This window comes from Prionailurus viverrinus, chromosome X (genome assembly GCF_022837055.1).
Source record: "Prionailurus viverrinus isolate Anna chromosome X, UM_Priviv_1.0, whole genome shotgun sequence".
Lineage (NCBI taxonomy): Eukaryota > Metazoa > Chordata > Mammalia > Carnivora > Felidae > Prionailurus > Prionailurus viverrinus.
The window spans coordinates 112,698,498-112,712,993 of NC_062579.1; the positions used below are offsets into that span (position 1 = coordinate 112,698,498).

Genomic DNA, 14,496 nt, shown 5'->3' on the forward strand with positions numbered 1-14,496 from the left:
AGTTAGTAGTTCTAGAACAACCAGGTGGAGCTCTCCATTTGGCGGAGAGGGGGAAAAACTGGCTTTAAAGCCAAGCGCTCATGCATACGTGGGCTGTTTGATTGTGGGCAAATAACGTAACTTCTGTGCATCTCAACTGATCCTTCTGCCAAACGAGGACAATCAAATCCAAGTCATGCAGAATTGGGGGAGAGTAGATGCGTAGTCATGTATAAAAAATTCCCTAGCACAAATCACATCTGAGATATCACAAACAGTAAATACGTGGTTTATGATATGTTTGTTATTATCTTAATACCTTCAACACGGTATCAGCACAGGCTTATTTTCCTGAAATAAACAGGCATTAATTTTAATATATGTAAGGCATATTTATCATAAAAGTCTAAATGAACACAAATGCGTACAATTTTTTTAAGAAAAATCAAATTAGTTCCCAGTCACACTTCTCAGAGGAAACCCTAGTTCTCAAAGACCTTTTTCTTTGCATACACATTTAGATTTACCGTTAACAAAAATAGGGACATTTTACACATATTTTCTACAATTCGACTTTTTCCTTGTCTAACTATTTATATCTTCATTTAAAAGCCTTGCCTTCTGTGCCATGGTTATACCCGGAGGTTAGGCCAGTCGATATCTAATAACTGGTTCCCTAGAATAAAAAGGCCCTCATCTGTACCATTTCCCCTTTTCTGTGTTGCAAATGCCCCCACGGTTGAATTCAGGCAACCACCGCAACATCACTGAATGCAGTATTAGGAAGAAACGCTTATTATCGGCTCTTCCAAAGTGGTATGACAGATTCTCTTAGGATAGACCAAAATTATTATGGTGTGGAACAGTAAAAGGATTTCTCTTTGAAAATGGAAGCAAGTACATGAATAACAAGTCTGTATTTTCTCAAGAACAATCTTTATAAAATGGCACAAGAAGCATAAAATATAAGATCTTACGGTTCATAAAGGCACATAACAAATACCATATCAACATCATTTTACGAGAAACTTATGTATGCACACATATACACACATTTAGATGAACATTCAAAGTTGTATTTCGATAAATACTAGTTAAATATAAAGCCGACCATGATAATTCTTCAAGTTTATTTATTGGTTTTTGAGAGAGAGAGGAGAGAGAGAGAGAGAGAGGAAGCAGGGGAGAGACAGAGAGAGAGAGAGAGAGAGAGAGAGAGAGAGAATCCCAAGCAGGTTCCGCACTGTCAGCACAGAGCAAGATGCGGGGCTCGAACTCATGAACTACGAGATCGTGACCTGAGCCAAAATCAAGAGTCGGATGCTTATCCTACTGAGCCATCCAGGTTCCCCGACCATGAGAATTCTTATCGACAGGCAGCAGGATTATTGGTCATTTTAATTTGTCTTGAAGCTTCTGCATTTTCAAAATATTCTACAAAAATCTCATTATGTTTGTAATTTATATTCATGGTTAAAAATGAAATTCCACTTTTATGATCAGATTCTGCAGTCCTGGAATACCCTACTTTTAAAAAGTGTTAGAAATATAAGGCAAGCAAAGCGCCGTAAGGACTCTGTGTAACTAGTCACTGAGATAATATATAATTATTTAGCCACCGAATGTCCAAGGCCGATTGTTTAAAGTTTGCTAGCATTTAGGGGCACCTGGGTGGCTCCGTAGGTTAAGCGTCCGACTTTGGCTCAGGTCACGATCTCACGGTTCGTGAGTCTGAGCCCCGCATAGGGCTCTGTGCTGTCAGTGCAGACCCTGCGTCAGATCCTCTGTCTCCCTCTCTCTCCACCCCTCCTGAGCTCTGCTCTGTCTCTCTCAAAAATAAACATTGAAAAATAAATCCGTAAATTTGCTAGCGTTTAAAACTTGTTTGGCTCCTGGTTTACTGCCAGCACCACTACTCCTTACATCCCCTCCTTATATACTAATACGTTACGGTTACGAATAAATGCAATTTAATTACACAGGCATATACTAAAATATTAAATGAAATGGGTAACCTTCAGAGGCAGCTAATGTCCACTGAGCAATTTCAATTTGCCCAGTAGACAGTAAGTACTGAATAAATGTTAGCTTCCGCTTGTGTTGTTCCATCATTTACTTCAAACTCTAGGCACAACTGTAGTCAGTATCCCATTAGCCAAACAGGAACCATTCTAAGTTTTTCAGACAGGAAGGCATTTATTGCAGTAAATTAGTTCTTTTCCAAGCCCGTTGCAAGGGATAAGACTGCCACTTAGTAACAAGAACTTCATTTACCCTCCTATGGGGAACAACTAAAACAAAAACCAAAACAGACGAAGTATATCGAGTATCGGTGTGCAGGCCATTGGCCGTTGGCTAATGAAGGCCAGCGATGTCCGTGAGACGGGATAAAAACAAGGTGTGCCCCAGGAGGACCCCACTTACCACCTGGATTGACTTTCCGGGTCACGGTGCCGGAACAGGAAACCCGGGAAGACCCCGGTGGCTCCCCCGAGGCGAAGAGGCAGAGCTGGGAGTCCAGGCTGATCAGGGTGGCTGGAGTTCAGGGGGCAGAGCACCAGAGGGGAAGGAGTTGAGGCGGGTAGAGAAGGGGAGAAGGAGAGAGACAGAATGAGAGAAGGCCAGGGATCTACAGCTGCCCCCCTGCAGTCCTCGGCAGACCACTCCTTGGCCCTCCTGAGCAAATGTGGGTGAAGGAACTACCCTAGGCGACGAAGGAACGACCCCAGGGGTTTCGGGGGAACAATGCTCAGGGCTCCAACAGGGCTGAGAATAGCGTACACGGTGTTCTGTGATAACACGAGGTAGTGCACGCAGGGGGGTTTGCAGCCGGGGCTGGGGAAAACTACCCTAGACCGAATATTACTCTGGTCCCATCGGACAAAGCTTAAAAGCGACACCCGAAAGTATTGAAGTGTTTCCTAGGCGCTTACGAAACAAGCCAACCCCGTGTGTCTTTACCTTTAAAATCTTTGTCATAGCATTGTGTATTTAGAATTTCCTGTTTGTTTATTTATTTATTTATTTATAATAATATTTATTGATTTTTGAGAGAGAGAGAGATAGAGTGCACGTGGGGGAGACCCAGAAGCCGAAGCAGGCTCCAGGCCCTGAGCTGTCAGCACAGAGCCCGACGCGGGGCTCGAACTCACGGACCGCGAGATCATGACCTGAGCCGAAGTCGGACGCTTCACCGACTGAGCCACCCGGGCGCCCCTGGAATCTCCTGTTTAAATGTGGGATGTGTGTATTACATATATGACCTGCAGGCTTGTAGACTGGAAGTGTTTTGGAAGTCATCCCAAACAATTCCAAACCATTAGGAAGTTTCTATTTAAAGGAACAGTGGTAACTGCCAGCTTGCATTGAGGCCAGCAGTGTAACAGGGCCTTCTCCAAATTAAGTCCGTTGCAGAAGACAATGATTTTTTTAAAAGATAAGTACCAAAAATGAGCTGTTTGGAATATTACATAAACTTTTTTTTGCATTTTTACTGTGGTAAAAATAAAGTAAAATCCCCCCCCCCAACCATTTTCATTCACACTGCACTTATCGCCATTATCCATTTCCAGAACTTTTTCATCCTTCCAAACAGAAACTCTGTACACATCAGGCAGTAACTCCCATTCCTCCCTCCCCAAGTCCTGGGTAATTTCTATTCTATCGTCTGTATTTATGAATTTGCCTGGTCTCGGTACCTCATATAAGGGGAATCATACAATTTTTGTCATTTTGTGCCTGGCTGATTTCACTTGGCATGACGTTTTCCAGGTTTGTCCATGCTGTAGCAGGTGTCAAAATTTCCTTCCTTCTCGGGCCGAATACTCTGCCATTGCACGTATGTGCCATGTTTCGTTTAGCCGTTCATCCGTTGACGGCCCTATGTTGTTTTCACCTTTTAGCTATCGTGAATGGTGTTGCTGTGAATGCTGCTGTGCAAGTATTTGAGCATATAATTTTTTTGAGTATATAATTAGAAGAGGAGATGCTGGGCCATATGGTCATTCTATGCTTACTTTTTTGAGGAACCACCAAACTGTTTTCCACAGCGACCGCACCATTTTCCTTCCCATCAGCAGTTCTTCATTTTTTCACACTAGCCAGCCTGGTGTGTGTGGAGTGGTACCTCACAATTTGGACTTGCGTGTTTCTCTGACGACTAATGACATTGAGCATCTTTTCATGTACCTATTGGCTGTTTGTATATCTTCTTTGGGGAAATATATAAAAAAAAAATCCTTTGGCCATTTTTGAATTCAGCTTAGTTTTTGTTTAGTTGTAGAACAAACCTATACTTTTAAAACCTAAATCACAACAATGTTTAGAATTTTATCCAAAGGATACAAAAATACTGATCTGAAGCACTATTGACAATAGCCAGATTATGGAAAGAGCCCAAATGCCCATCGACTGATGAATGGATAAAGAAGATGTGGTATATGGAACACTACTTGGTGATGGAAGAGAATGAAATCGCGCCATTTGCAGCAATGTGGATGGAACTAGAGTGTATTATGCTAAGTGAAATCAGTCAGTCAGAGAAAGACAAATATCACATGACTTCACTCACGTGTGGAATTTGAGAAACACAAGAGATGCACATAGGGGAAGGGAAGGGAAAAAAAAGATAAAAACTAAGAGGGAGGCAAACCATGAGAGACTCTTACGTACAGAGGACAAACTGAGGGTCGCTGGAGGGGAGGCGGGTGGGGGGATGGGCTAAATGGGCGATGGGCATCAAGGAGGGCGCTTGTGGGGATGGGCACTGGGTGTCGTATGTAAGTGATGAATCACTGGGTTCTACTCCAGAAGCCAAGAGTACACTGTATGTTACCTAACTTGAATTTCAATTAAAAGAATACAATTTGAACTAACAAAAGACTATTGAGGAAGAGTGTTTCGTCACTGTAGTTATTTAGAAATGCCCGGGTGTGGGGATAATTAGTAGACCAGCCTTTACTTGGTTTTACAGTTGTATTAAAACTCTGCAAAGATCTTCCTTATGACCTGTCCTGGGAGTGGAATTCTCCCACCACCCCACCCCCAGTTTCTTAGCAAGGAAGGAACCTAATCAGTATTGGATTAGGTTCCCTCCAACCATTATTTCAGTCCTTGGGGGCGCCGACGGTGGCTTTCCGTAAGGTGAGCATTTTGTGACTTCTGAGCACCTTTAGCTTACAGCATACGGTGGTGGGGTGCAGAGAGCCCCACGATACGGTAGGTGGCCAGGAAGTGGTTGCTTTGCCTTTTGGGGGGAAAGTATCATAGTCACAGTCACCTTCCGCATGTCAAACCCTCCTCCCATCTGGGTGGTGGTAATCTAGACCCTAATGTTGCTCCTCACCCCCAAACAAATGTAGTAACCTCACATCCTTTTATTCCTTGTCCCGGAGATAAAGGGTTAAGCAGGGGTCTTTATCTTCAGTGCTCAGTTCTAACCTGGTCCTTATCCCTAATGTCTGGCCAACTGTGGACCTGACGGTCTGGTCCCCCACTATCCAGGGACCCCACATCCCTCCCTTCTCACACGGAGAATTCACAGAGACACACAAAATACCATCTTTTCACAACTTGACTTTTATTTTAATCATAGCCATCAGTTTACCCTGCTCGTAGAAGACTCAGCCTCTGTGTGGTTCAGCCTCCCAGAAACCAGGCCTCTGGAGACTCAACAGATGTTTCTAAGGTCTTGGCCTTTTTTATTCAGCTACTGGTCGCACAAGTTATGTGAAGTGGTGGGCTTCTCCGGGGTCTCTTGTTCTGGGACCTTTGGTCTTATCTCTTATTTTGATTCCTTCTCTTACTTTGATGCCATTTCTATCCATCCTATGGTAACAGATGAATATTGTTGGCTTTATGCTCTTTTAAGCTTTTTTGAATGAGTGGTAGATGTTTGAGATTGCTTTTCTCAGGTTCCCTTGAAAGGGCCTTTTGATCTTGCCTGGAAGGGCAAGAGAGTCAGCCCAGGGCACTACTTTGGAGAAAGAGGATAGGACTAACTGGGAGGCGGGACATCATGAAGAAGGATGTGGACCGATCAGGGGTCTTGTGCCAGGCAAGGAGAAGGTAAAGGATTTGGGAGACAAAGTCAATAGGGGAAGAAGAAGAGCTTGCTTCAAGTCATGTCACCTTGATATCATCTCTGGACCTCGGTTGATAGAGGGTCTTTCTCGTCTTCCTCCCTTTGGTCTTTGGAGTTTACTGTACTATAATTATTCTAGGATTCTAAGGTTTCCTGGTTGCCTTAGCCATGAAGAAACCAAGAACTGGCCTAACTCAGAGCCTCTGACCTCCCTATGTTTACCCTCCCCAGGACAACGAAGAGCCACATTCTTCAGTTTGATCAGCTAAGCACTACCCAAGCCAATGGTGGCTTGGGGGCCTCAGGCATCACAGGGAACCACTTTGGACATCAACATAGAGTGGTGGATGCTGGGGAGGCCATGATATGGCTTTGAAATCACAAAGTACCACTCTTCACACCCCTGTGGGGGTGATTCTGGGGAAGCTAAGGTTCTCTGGTTGGACAAAAGGGGCTTTCTTTAAGTCTTGAAAGAGCATTCTCACACTGACCTGATAACTTTCCTCATAACTCCACATTCAATTCTGGAGGCTCACAGGGCAAAGAGAGGGTATTTTCTCCAAGTCCTTCCCCATGGCCACCCCATTCCATGATTCATTCTGTCCTCTCTCACCCTTCACCATTACCTACCACTTTGTATATCTTACCTAAAATCTCCCCAGGCAAATGTGGCCATTTTTAAGTCTTTTTTTGTCTTGAGAGGGAGAGAGAGAGAGAGAGGGAGAGAGAGAGAGGGAGAGAGAGAGAGAGAGAGGGAGAGAGAGAGAGAGAGAGAGAGAGATGGCATGAGCAGGGGAGGGGCAGTGGGAGAGGGAGAGTCCTAAGCAGGCTCCATACCCAGCACAAACCTGAATAGGGCTCAATCCCAAGACTGTGAGATCATGACCTGAGCCAAAATCAAGAGCTGGACACTCAACCTACTGAGTCACCCACGTGCCCCAGTTTTAGGTCTTGACGGAGATGTGGCTCATCCTACTCCTCTCCTATTAGAACGGATACAATTAAAACGACAATTACAAGGGTTGGTGAAGAGGCAGAGCAACTGGAAATTTCTTCCAAAGTTGAACAACTTTTGGTCCTTATGGTCTAGCCATTGCACTCTTTTTTAAACATGTTTGATCTTATTTATTTGTTACTCTTAGAAAATCTCATTTTTGACTCAACTCAGACGTAGAGGTAGAAGTTCTCAGAGAGGACAGCGTCCGTCTCTTGGGAACTTATTCCTGGCATTCTTCTTTGGCCTCCTTCATTCTCTTAGCCAAAAGTCTAGCACATTCTGCAGCCTCTCCCTATTTTTCTTAGTACGCCGTTTCTTCAGAGTGGCACGTGAAAGTCTGTGTTGGAGGATATGTGGAGTAACAGGACGCTGAATCTTGGGCACTTTGGTTCTAGGTTTCTTCCCTTTGCTTAGGGGCTTTCTCACAACATACTGGTGGACATCATCTTCTTTACAGAGATTGAAAGGTGTGCACATTCTGCTAGCCTTTTGGGGCCCCAGGCGATGAGGCACAGGGGCATTGGTGCGTCCAGGAATATCCTTCTCCCCATTGTTTTCACAATGACCAAGTTGACAGCACTGAGATTGGCATCCACAGTGCAACCCCAAACAGATTTGCACTTTCTTTCTCCAGTCCTCCTTGGCCTAGGGCAGGAATGCCCCTTACTCGGAAGCATGTGGACACGGCCATGGGTCAAGACACTCTGTTTCACGGGAAGCCTTGTTTGTCATTGCCACCACGAATTCAGACCACATAACTCTTCCACTCTTCACCCAGAACATCAACAGCAACTTCTGTGGCCATATGCTTCTCAAAAACGGTATGAAGTTGTGTTCATCGTCCACTTCAATGAGTTTCTGGCAGCCGATAGCTGGGAAAGAGATGTTCAACTTCATCCTGAGGCAGCCTACTGCCTTCGAGGTGCCACAGAAAAGAGCCAGCCATGGCACTCTTTAATTCTTTATTCAAGGACAACGAAAATATGTCTATACAAAGCTTTGCAGGAATGTTCATAGTAGCTTTGGTTATTTGTAATAACCCAAATGGGAAACAAAGCAAGTGCAAGTGTCCATCAATGGGTGTGTGGGTGAACAAGGTACAGCCATATAATCGAATGCTATTCAGTAAGACAAAGTAATGAAACCTGATGCCTGCAGCAACTTTGATGAATCTCAAAAAACATTATGATGAGTGAAAGAAGCCAGACCAAAAAAAAAAAAAAAAAAAAGAGTACATACTGTAAAGGTTCCATTTATGCAAAACTTAAAAATGTAAACTAATCTATAATGACATAAAGCGGATCATTAGCTGCCTGGGGCTGGGGACAAAGAAGAGGGTTAATCATATCCATCATAGCTCAATAGATGTGGTAAAGCATCAGCAAGCAAGCAAATAACAAAGCCCTGGAAGGAGTAAAGAAGATGCACGTCAAGCAGAAGCTTCCAGAGACGCTGCCGCCCAGGGTCAGGGATCTGTAGCAAGTTCACTGCCAACCTCACAGATCCTTTTCAGCCTCCAAGCAGATTAAGTGGCTGAGGGATGCAGAAGTGCAGCAAAAAGCATGCATTTGGGGATCCAAGAATCTGCTTGCCATTTACGCAAGAAGAAGCAAATGTATTTGTGATTCTCATTGGCCTCTGAAACCTCATGCCAGTGGGTCTTAGCATGGAATCTAAGACTCTGTGGACCTCAGTCCAGCAAGGGAGTCCCGAGTTTGCATCTTCTGCGACAGAGGGCAAGATACAGAGCAGGGAGGTGAAAGAGTACTGAATGCCAAAAGAGAGTTAGCAGGCCCGGCGTAGGATTGGGAGGCCTGATGGAACTGACACGGTTCTAGATCAGAAGCAACCTTTGGAAGAGCTGCTTAGGCAAAGCAAGGGAACACGCGGAGCATTTCTTCTGCACCTGCTGTTGAACTTTGGATAGCCAAAGTCAGCTGCTCATAGCTGACTGTGTAATTCACCACACAAGCTGGGACGCTTTTTTAAAAAGCGAAATTGGGGTATTAATGATCACACCTGAAAAACAAGAGTAAACTAGGATCGTGCTGGCAAAACAAGGACAAATAGTCCAGCGATGTAAATGAGAAGAGCCCTCTGGATCAGTTTGTTATGTCGGATTCAGCATTCCCCAAGTCACAGTTTGACAGGTGGCCACGAAACGTCTCTGGGGTTCTCTAATTGCAATGAGGCTTGGGAAAAAGTCGTTTCACCTGGATTACCGTGTTGAGTTCATGACAAGGCCTAAGAGGCTGCTGCTTTGAGAACACGTGAGCCTCCAAAGTAAGGGTATGACTGATGCGAAGTTGCCTGATACCTTTGAGGCACCAGATTACGGAATGAACCAGAGAAGGGAAATGAATATTGAGGTTTTTATGGGGGGAAATGAAGAGATCGTCCTCAGGCAACGGATGAAACTTAGATTTATTTAAGCACTCTGCTGACGCCACCTCAGTCCATTCTCGTAACAGCGCTATGACACGGGTGGCGTTAACCCAATTTTGTTAAGTGACAGCTAGTGGTGAGTCAGGAGTTGAGCGTAATTCTCTGGGACTCCAAGCTTAGTGTTCATTCCACTAAGGCCATGCAGTCCCTAGCATCATCATTCACCACTGATTTCTTTCCTCGCTCATAGTATTGAGACAAACCTGAGTCTGAACATATTGGAAGATTCATGAAACTGAATCTGCAACTGGATCTGGAATGTTTTAAATGTTCTTTTACAAAAATTATAACGCAAGCAGACACTGGAACCTCATGGTCTACAGTGTTTTGGGTTGTGCTTTTCAAGCTCTAATGTGCTTACGAATCACTTGATAAAATTCAGATTCAGATTCAGTAGGCCTGAGGCAAAGCTTGAGATTTTGCCTTTCTAACAAGCTCCCAAGTAATACCGATGCTTCTGGTCTGTGGGCCGGTCTCGCGTAGGAGACTGCAGGATATGCATTTGATCCGGGTCATTCGTGAACTCCACTTTAAGAAGGTTTAATCCTGCCAGGGACAAGATAACTCCTTTGCGACTCTGTTTTGTGTTGTCTCTAATAGGGACCCGTTGGCATTAAAGCAAACCACCAGCGTACCTGAGTTTTTATTTTTTATTTTTGTGTTTTTAAATGTGTCTGCAACGTGGGGGGTTATCATTCTTGGGTTGTATTAGTTGTAGGCGGGGGTACCGATATATGGTGTCAAACGCATTACTCCTCATCAGATGCGCTTTTTCACTTCTCGCCCGGAAGCGTATCTTCTCCTGTTTTCTCTCCTCTACTGTCCGGCACGAATGACAGGGCCGACCATTATGCTCCCTGAATTGCCAAAGTCAATAAAAATATTAAAGAATATCTGTTTGGGGCGCCTGGGTGGCTCAGTCGGTTAAGCATCCGACCTCACCTCAGTCCATGATCTCACCACTCGTGAGTTCGAGCCCCACGTCGCGCTCTGTGCTCACGGCTCAGAGCCTGGATCCTGCTTCCAGTTCTGTGTCTCCCTCTCTCTGCCCCTCCCCCACTCACGCTCTGTCTCTTTCTCTCAAAAATAAATAAAGTTAAAAATTAAAAAAAAAAAAAGAATATCTGTTTGCCTTTGTAGAAAATCCGCACATTCAGAACACCAGTTATCCAAGACAGATCGGCATTGGCTCTATTTAGTAGAAAGGATGGCCGAATCACTTCTTGGGTAGCTCTGGCTTCAGGCCTCTTCCAAATCATTAAACATACTTGCACAAGTTAAGGAGAGTCTCTGAGGAAGATAACCAAGAAAAGGATAGCAAATTTAAATTAGGAGTGGAAACACATGATATTTTGGAGAGCGTAAAAAACAAACAAAAAAACAACCCTGAAAGATCTGGAAAAATGAGTTCTGTTTAGAGAGAAAAGGGACAGAATGAATATAAAATTATGGAAAACCTCCTCCTTCTCTTCTAACGATAAAAAAGAGCAATATCACCAAAACCGAACCTCAGGTCAAGCAGTAGCAAGAGGAGATGATCTGACTTCCCACCATCCCAATGATACCACCTTCTTGTTTCTTTGTTTCTACCCTACCACCGATGACTTCATTACTTTGAAAGGATCTTTGAAAACCCTTGAGTCATTCTGGAAGTCTTTCCAATTGTGGTCTGAACAACCAATGTTACGAATTACTTTTTTTCATCTTTAACCTCTTGGAAACAAAGAACATTTTGGGAAATTGACATTGCTTGTGTCATTTATGTAATGCTCATTCCCTTATAAATATCATTCTACTCCAAAGCCAGCACTCAGAAAGACAGCTACCCCCATCTGCGATGACTTTCCCACAGTTCCAATAAATGTCATTGATGCTTTCATAAAGAAAACATCCCCCCCCATTCCCTTGGATGTTAAAATATTTACTCGCCAATAACACGAACACGTGTGTTTCACTTGGAGAAGATGTGGTTCCTCAAAGGCTTTTCAGAAATCAACAGTGTGCAGATTGATCCACGAGATCATAGGAAAATCCTGTTACCTTGAAATTTCAAAATGTTTTCATCTATATTTCTGATGGATCTTCAATTGTCAGGGACTCTTCAATGGCCCCCGTTTAGCCATGCGTGGTAAAGGACCTGTAAATAGCTGCAAGGGTGACCATAACAGAGAATGTAAAGGAGGTCTTTTATTAAGTCGATCTTCAAGGTCTGTTCAAATTTTACAACATCACTTTGGGTTTTGGTAACCCACCCCTGTATGTAGGTTGGAAAAAAAAATTAACAATATCGGCCCACTAAATCTTTCCAAATCCTCAGGGAAACAGTTTCAACAGAGAAGGGCCTTCTGAGTTCTTCCTCCCCCTCTCCTACTATTCACTTTTCAGCTACTTTTCTAAAGGCATCTTTGAGATCACATATCCTTTTGGTCAGCGCTAGAAGAAGAGGGCTTTCTGCCGGCGACGCCGGCTCCTTCTTAGCAACAGATGACACACACGCACCCGGAATAGCTACAAGCTCTGTGCTTTCTGTGTGTCTCTTGTATGATCAGTGACAATTTGCTTAGTTTCCCCTCACCTGCTTCCTAGCTAGCGATTACCCAGAGACAGAAGCTTTGTGTAACCCGGACCTACAGCTATTAGAATAGGATGTAATTGTACCCACTGTAATTGGCTCCGGTGGCAGAGCCCCATTAACCTGGCGCGGCCGATCTTAAAGCAGCCTGTGATCTAGCCCATTAAATTTTATCTTCGGTAACAAGGAAAGTTATGACCTTTGCTGTTCCTGTCTTCAGGTATTTTTGCAGACATGTCGCCGAGGAGATCAAACCATGCGCTGGCATCGTAAGGCAGAGGCAAGCCGACCTGGTATACCCCGAGTGACAAAAAATTGAGTTCCAAGTGCGATGCAGATAGAAGACGCCACCCATGCTTAAAGAGGGTCCCGAGACGTGTGCTGCAAGGAAAGCATTTTGCGGGGACAGGTGCCCTCATGCCCAGGCACCCTTCCTCTCCAGCAACACGGACGGTGCCTGGCAGCCGAGCTCTGTGTCCTCGTGGAGGGCACGGGAGATTTCTCGGCACGCATGTGTTGCCACAGTATAATGACCGGACGAACAAAGCCAGAGAGTTTATCTGTCTCCTCGGTGTGGCCTAGTGTCCCCCTTGACAGTTGTCTGAGAGCCATGGTGGAACCGGACCGTGCTCTAATCTCAGGTCGGGTCTGAATCTGCCAGCAAAACACCAGCAAGGTGCTTATCCATCCTGGTCCCACTTCACCCACTGATGAAGTAAGAATAAGGGCTTAGGTAGCATCTCAGCTCATTTCAAAGTCAAGATTTCAAAACAGCCCAACACACATTGTGTTTTATTTCTGGAACTATCCAAACAATTAAATCGCATCACATCAGTCGTCCCTTTCATTCAGAGACAGGACTCGTAATGGCCACCTCATGTCTGATAATGGTAACCCAAGAAAATTTTGTGAATGGAGAAGAAAAAAAAAAAAGCGCTTTTGTAGGCTTACGGCTTTAGCATGTGTTAGAACATCAGAAAGTTCTTCACCTGAAAATTTAATTTTATGTTTGATGGTTAGTTTTCTGTGTCCACTTGGCTGAGCTATAGTACCTAGTTATTCAATCAAACACTAAGCTAGATGTTGCTGTGAAGGCATTTTATAGATGTGGTTAATATCTCCAATCAATTGACTTGAACTAAAGTGAATTACCCTCGATAGTGTGTGTGTGTGTGTGGGGGGGGGGCTCATGCAATCAGTTAAGGCTCTAGGAGTAAAACCAGGCTTCCCATGAAGAAGAAATTCTGCCTGTGGATGACGGTTTCAGCTCCTGCCCTATATATTTCTGACTTGCCTTGCCAGATGCTACAGTTGCATAAGCCAGTTTTTTGATTGCTACATAGATATTTAGATGAAAAGTATTTCCCACTATTGGAATTTGAATTGTGTCCCCAAAATGATATGTCCTAATTTCCGATCCCCAACACTGTGATCGTGAAGTGATTCAGAAATAGGGTCTTTGCTGACGTCATCAAATTAACATGACATCCTATTGAATTACGGTGGGCCTTAAATGCAATCACCAGCGCCCCTATGAGGAGAGGGAGAGCTGAAGACACAGAAGGCACATAGAGAAGAAAGCCAAGGAACATCAAAGATTGTCAGCAACCGCCAGAAGCCAGAAGAGCCGAGGAAGGATTCTTCCCTACAGCTGTTAGAGGGAGCACAGCCCCGTGGACACCTTGAATTCAAACTTCTAGCCTCTGGAAGGGTGAAAAGAATACATTTTTGCTCTTTTAAGCCATTTATTTTGTGGTAATGTTTACAACAACCCTAGGAAACTAGCACACCTATTTAACTGCCGTTCTGTTTGTTTGGTAGAGTTCTGACTAATTTAGTGTTCTTTTGGTGAAAATTCATCTTTCTAAGTGAAATTGCAGGACTTTCTTTCTCAGGCTATCGGCATAACTACTTTTGCACAAATGGAATCACTTCTAAGAAATGTTTGCAGGAAAAAGAACTCCTGGTCGAATAAATGCAGGTAACACTTGCATTGTAACTTTGGCTTCCTTATTACAGGTCTGTTCAGAGCCTTTAGTATGGTAATATATGTCAAATGTCTCCAAGAGGGATCCATAGAATGTAGCATTTTCCAAAATTATATAAGCTTGGAAATTCAGGTATACATATTCAGATGTCCCAGAGGTAATCATGCTTCCTGAAAAACGCTTTAGGAAATGCTGGATCAGAACTAAATTAAATTATTTTTTAGGCCATTACCTTTTTCTTAGGATCTGATCTATTGATCAATATAGAGATAAACGCAGAGCTAAAAGTAAGGAAAAGTTAACATACAGAACAGCAGAGCCAAGGACGTAACATATGGTAGTTCTTGAAACTTAATGAAATCATTGAGAAACTGACAAAACCCGTTGCCATCTATGTTAATCGGGACGGGCTAGAATGGTAAAGCCTACGCTG

The 14,496-nt window shown here is 43.9% G+C and overlaps 1 long non-coding RNA gene and 1 pseudogene across 1 annotated transcript in view; one reads left to right on the plus strand and one right to left on the minus strand.

The window, feature by feature from the left end:
* The window catches only part of LOC125157700 (uncharacterized), a 31,870-nt gene extending 18,637 nt beyond the window's left edge, over positions 1-13,233 (plus strand). Inside the window, exon 3 of the long non-coding RNA XR_007149041.1 lies at positions 12,296-13,233. This is a non-coding gene — a long non-coding RNA (uncharacterized LOC125157700). The remainder of the gene's footprint in view (positions 1-12,295) is intronic.
* Positions 7,210-7,955, minus strand: LOC125157699 (40S ribosomal protein S6-like; annotated as a pseudogene).
* Positions 13,234-14,496: the final 1,263 nt, after the last annotated feature.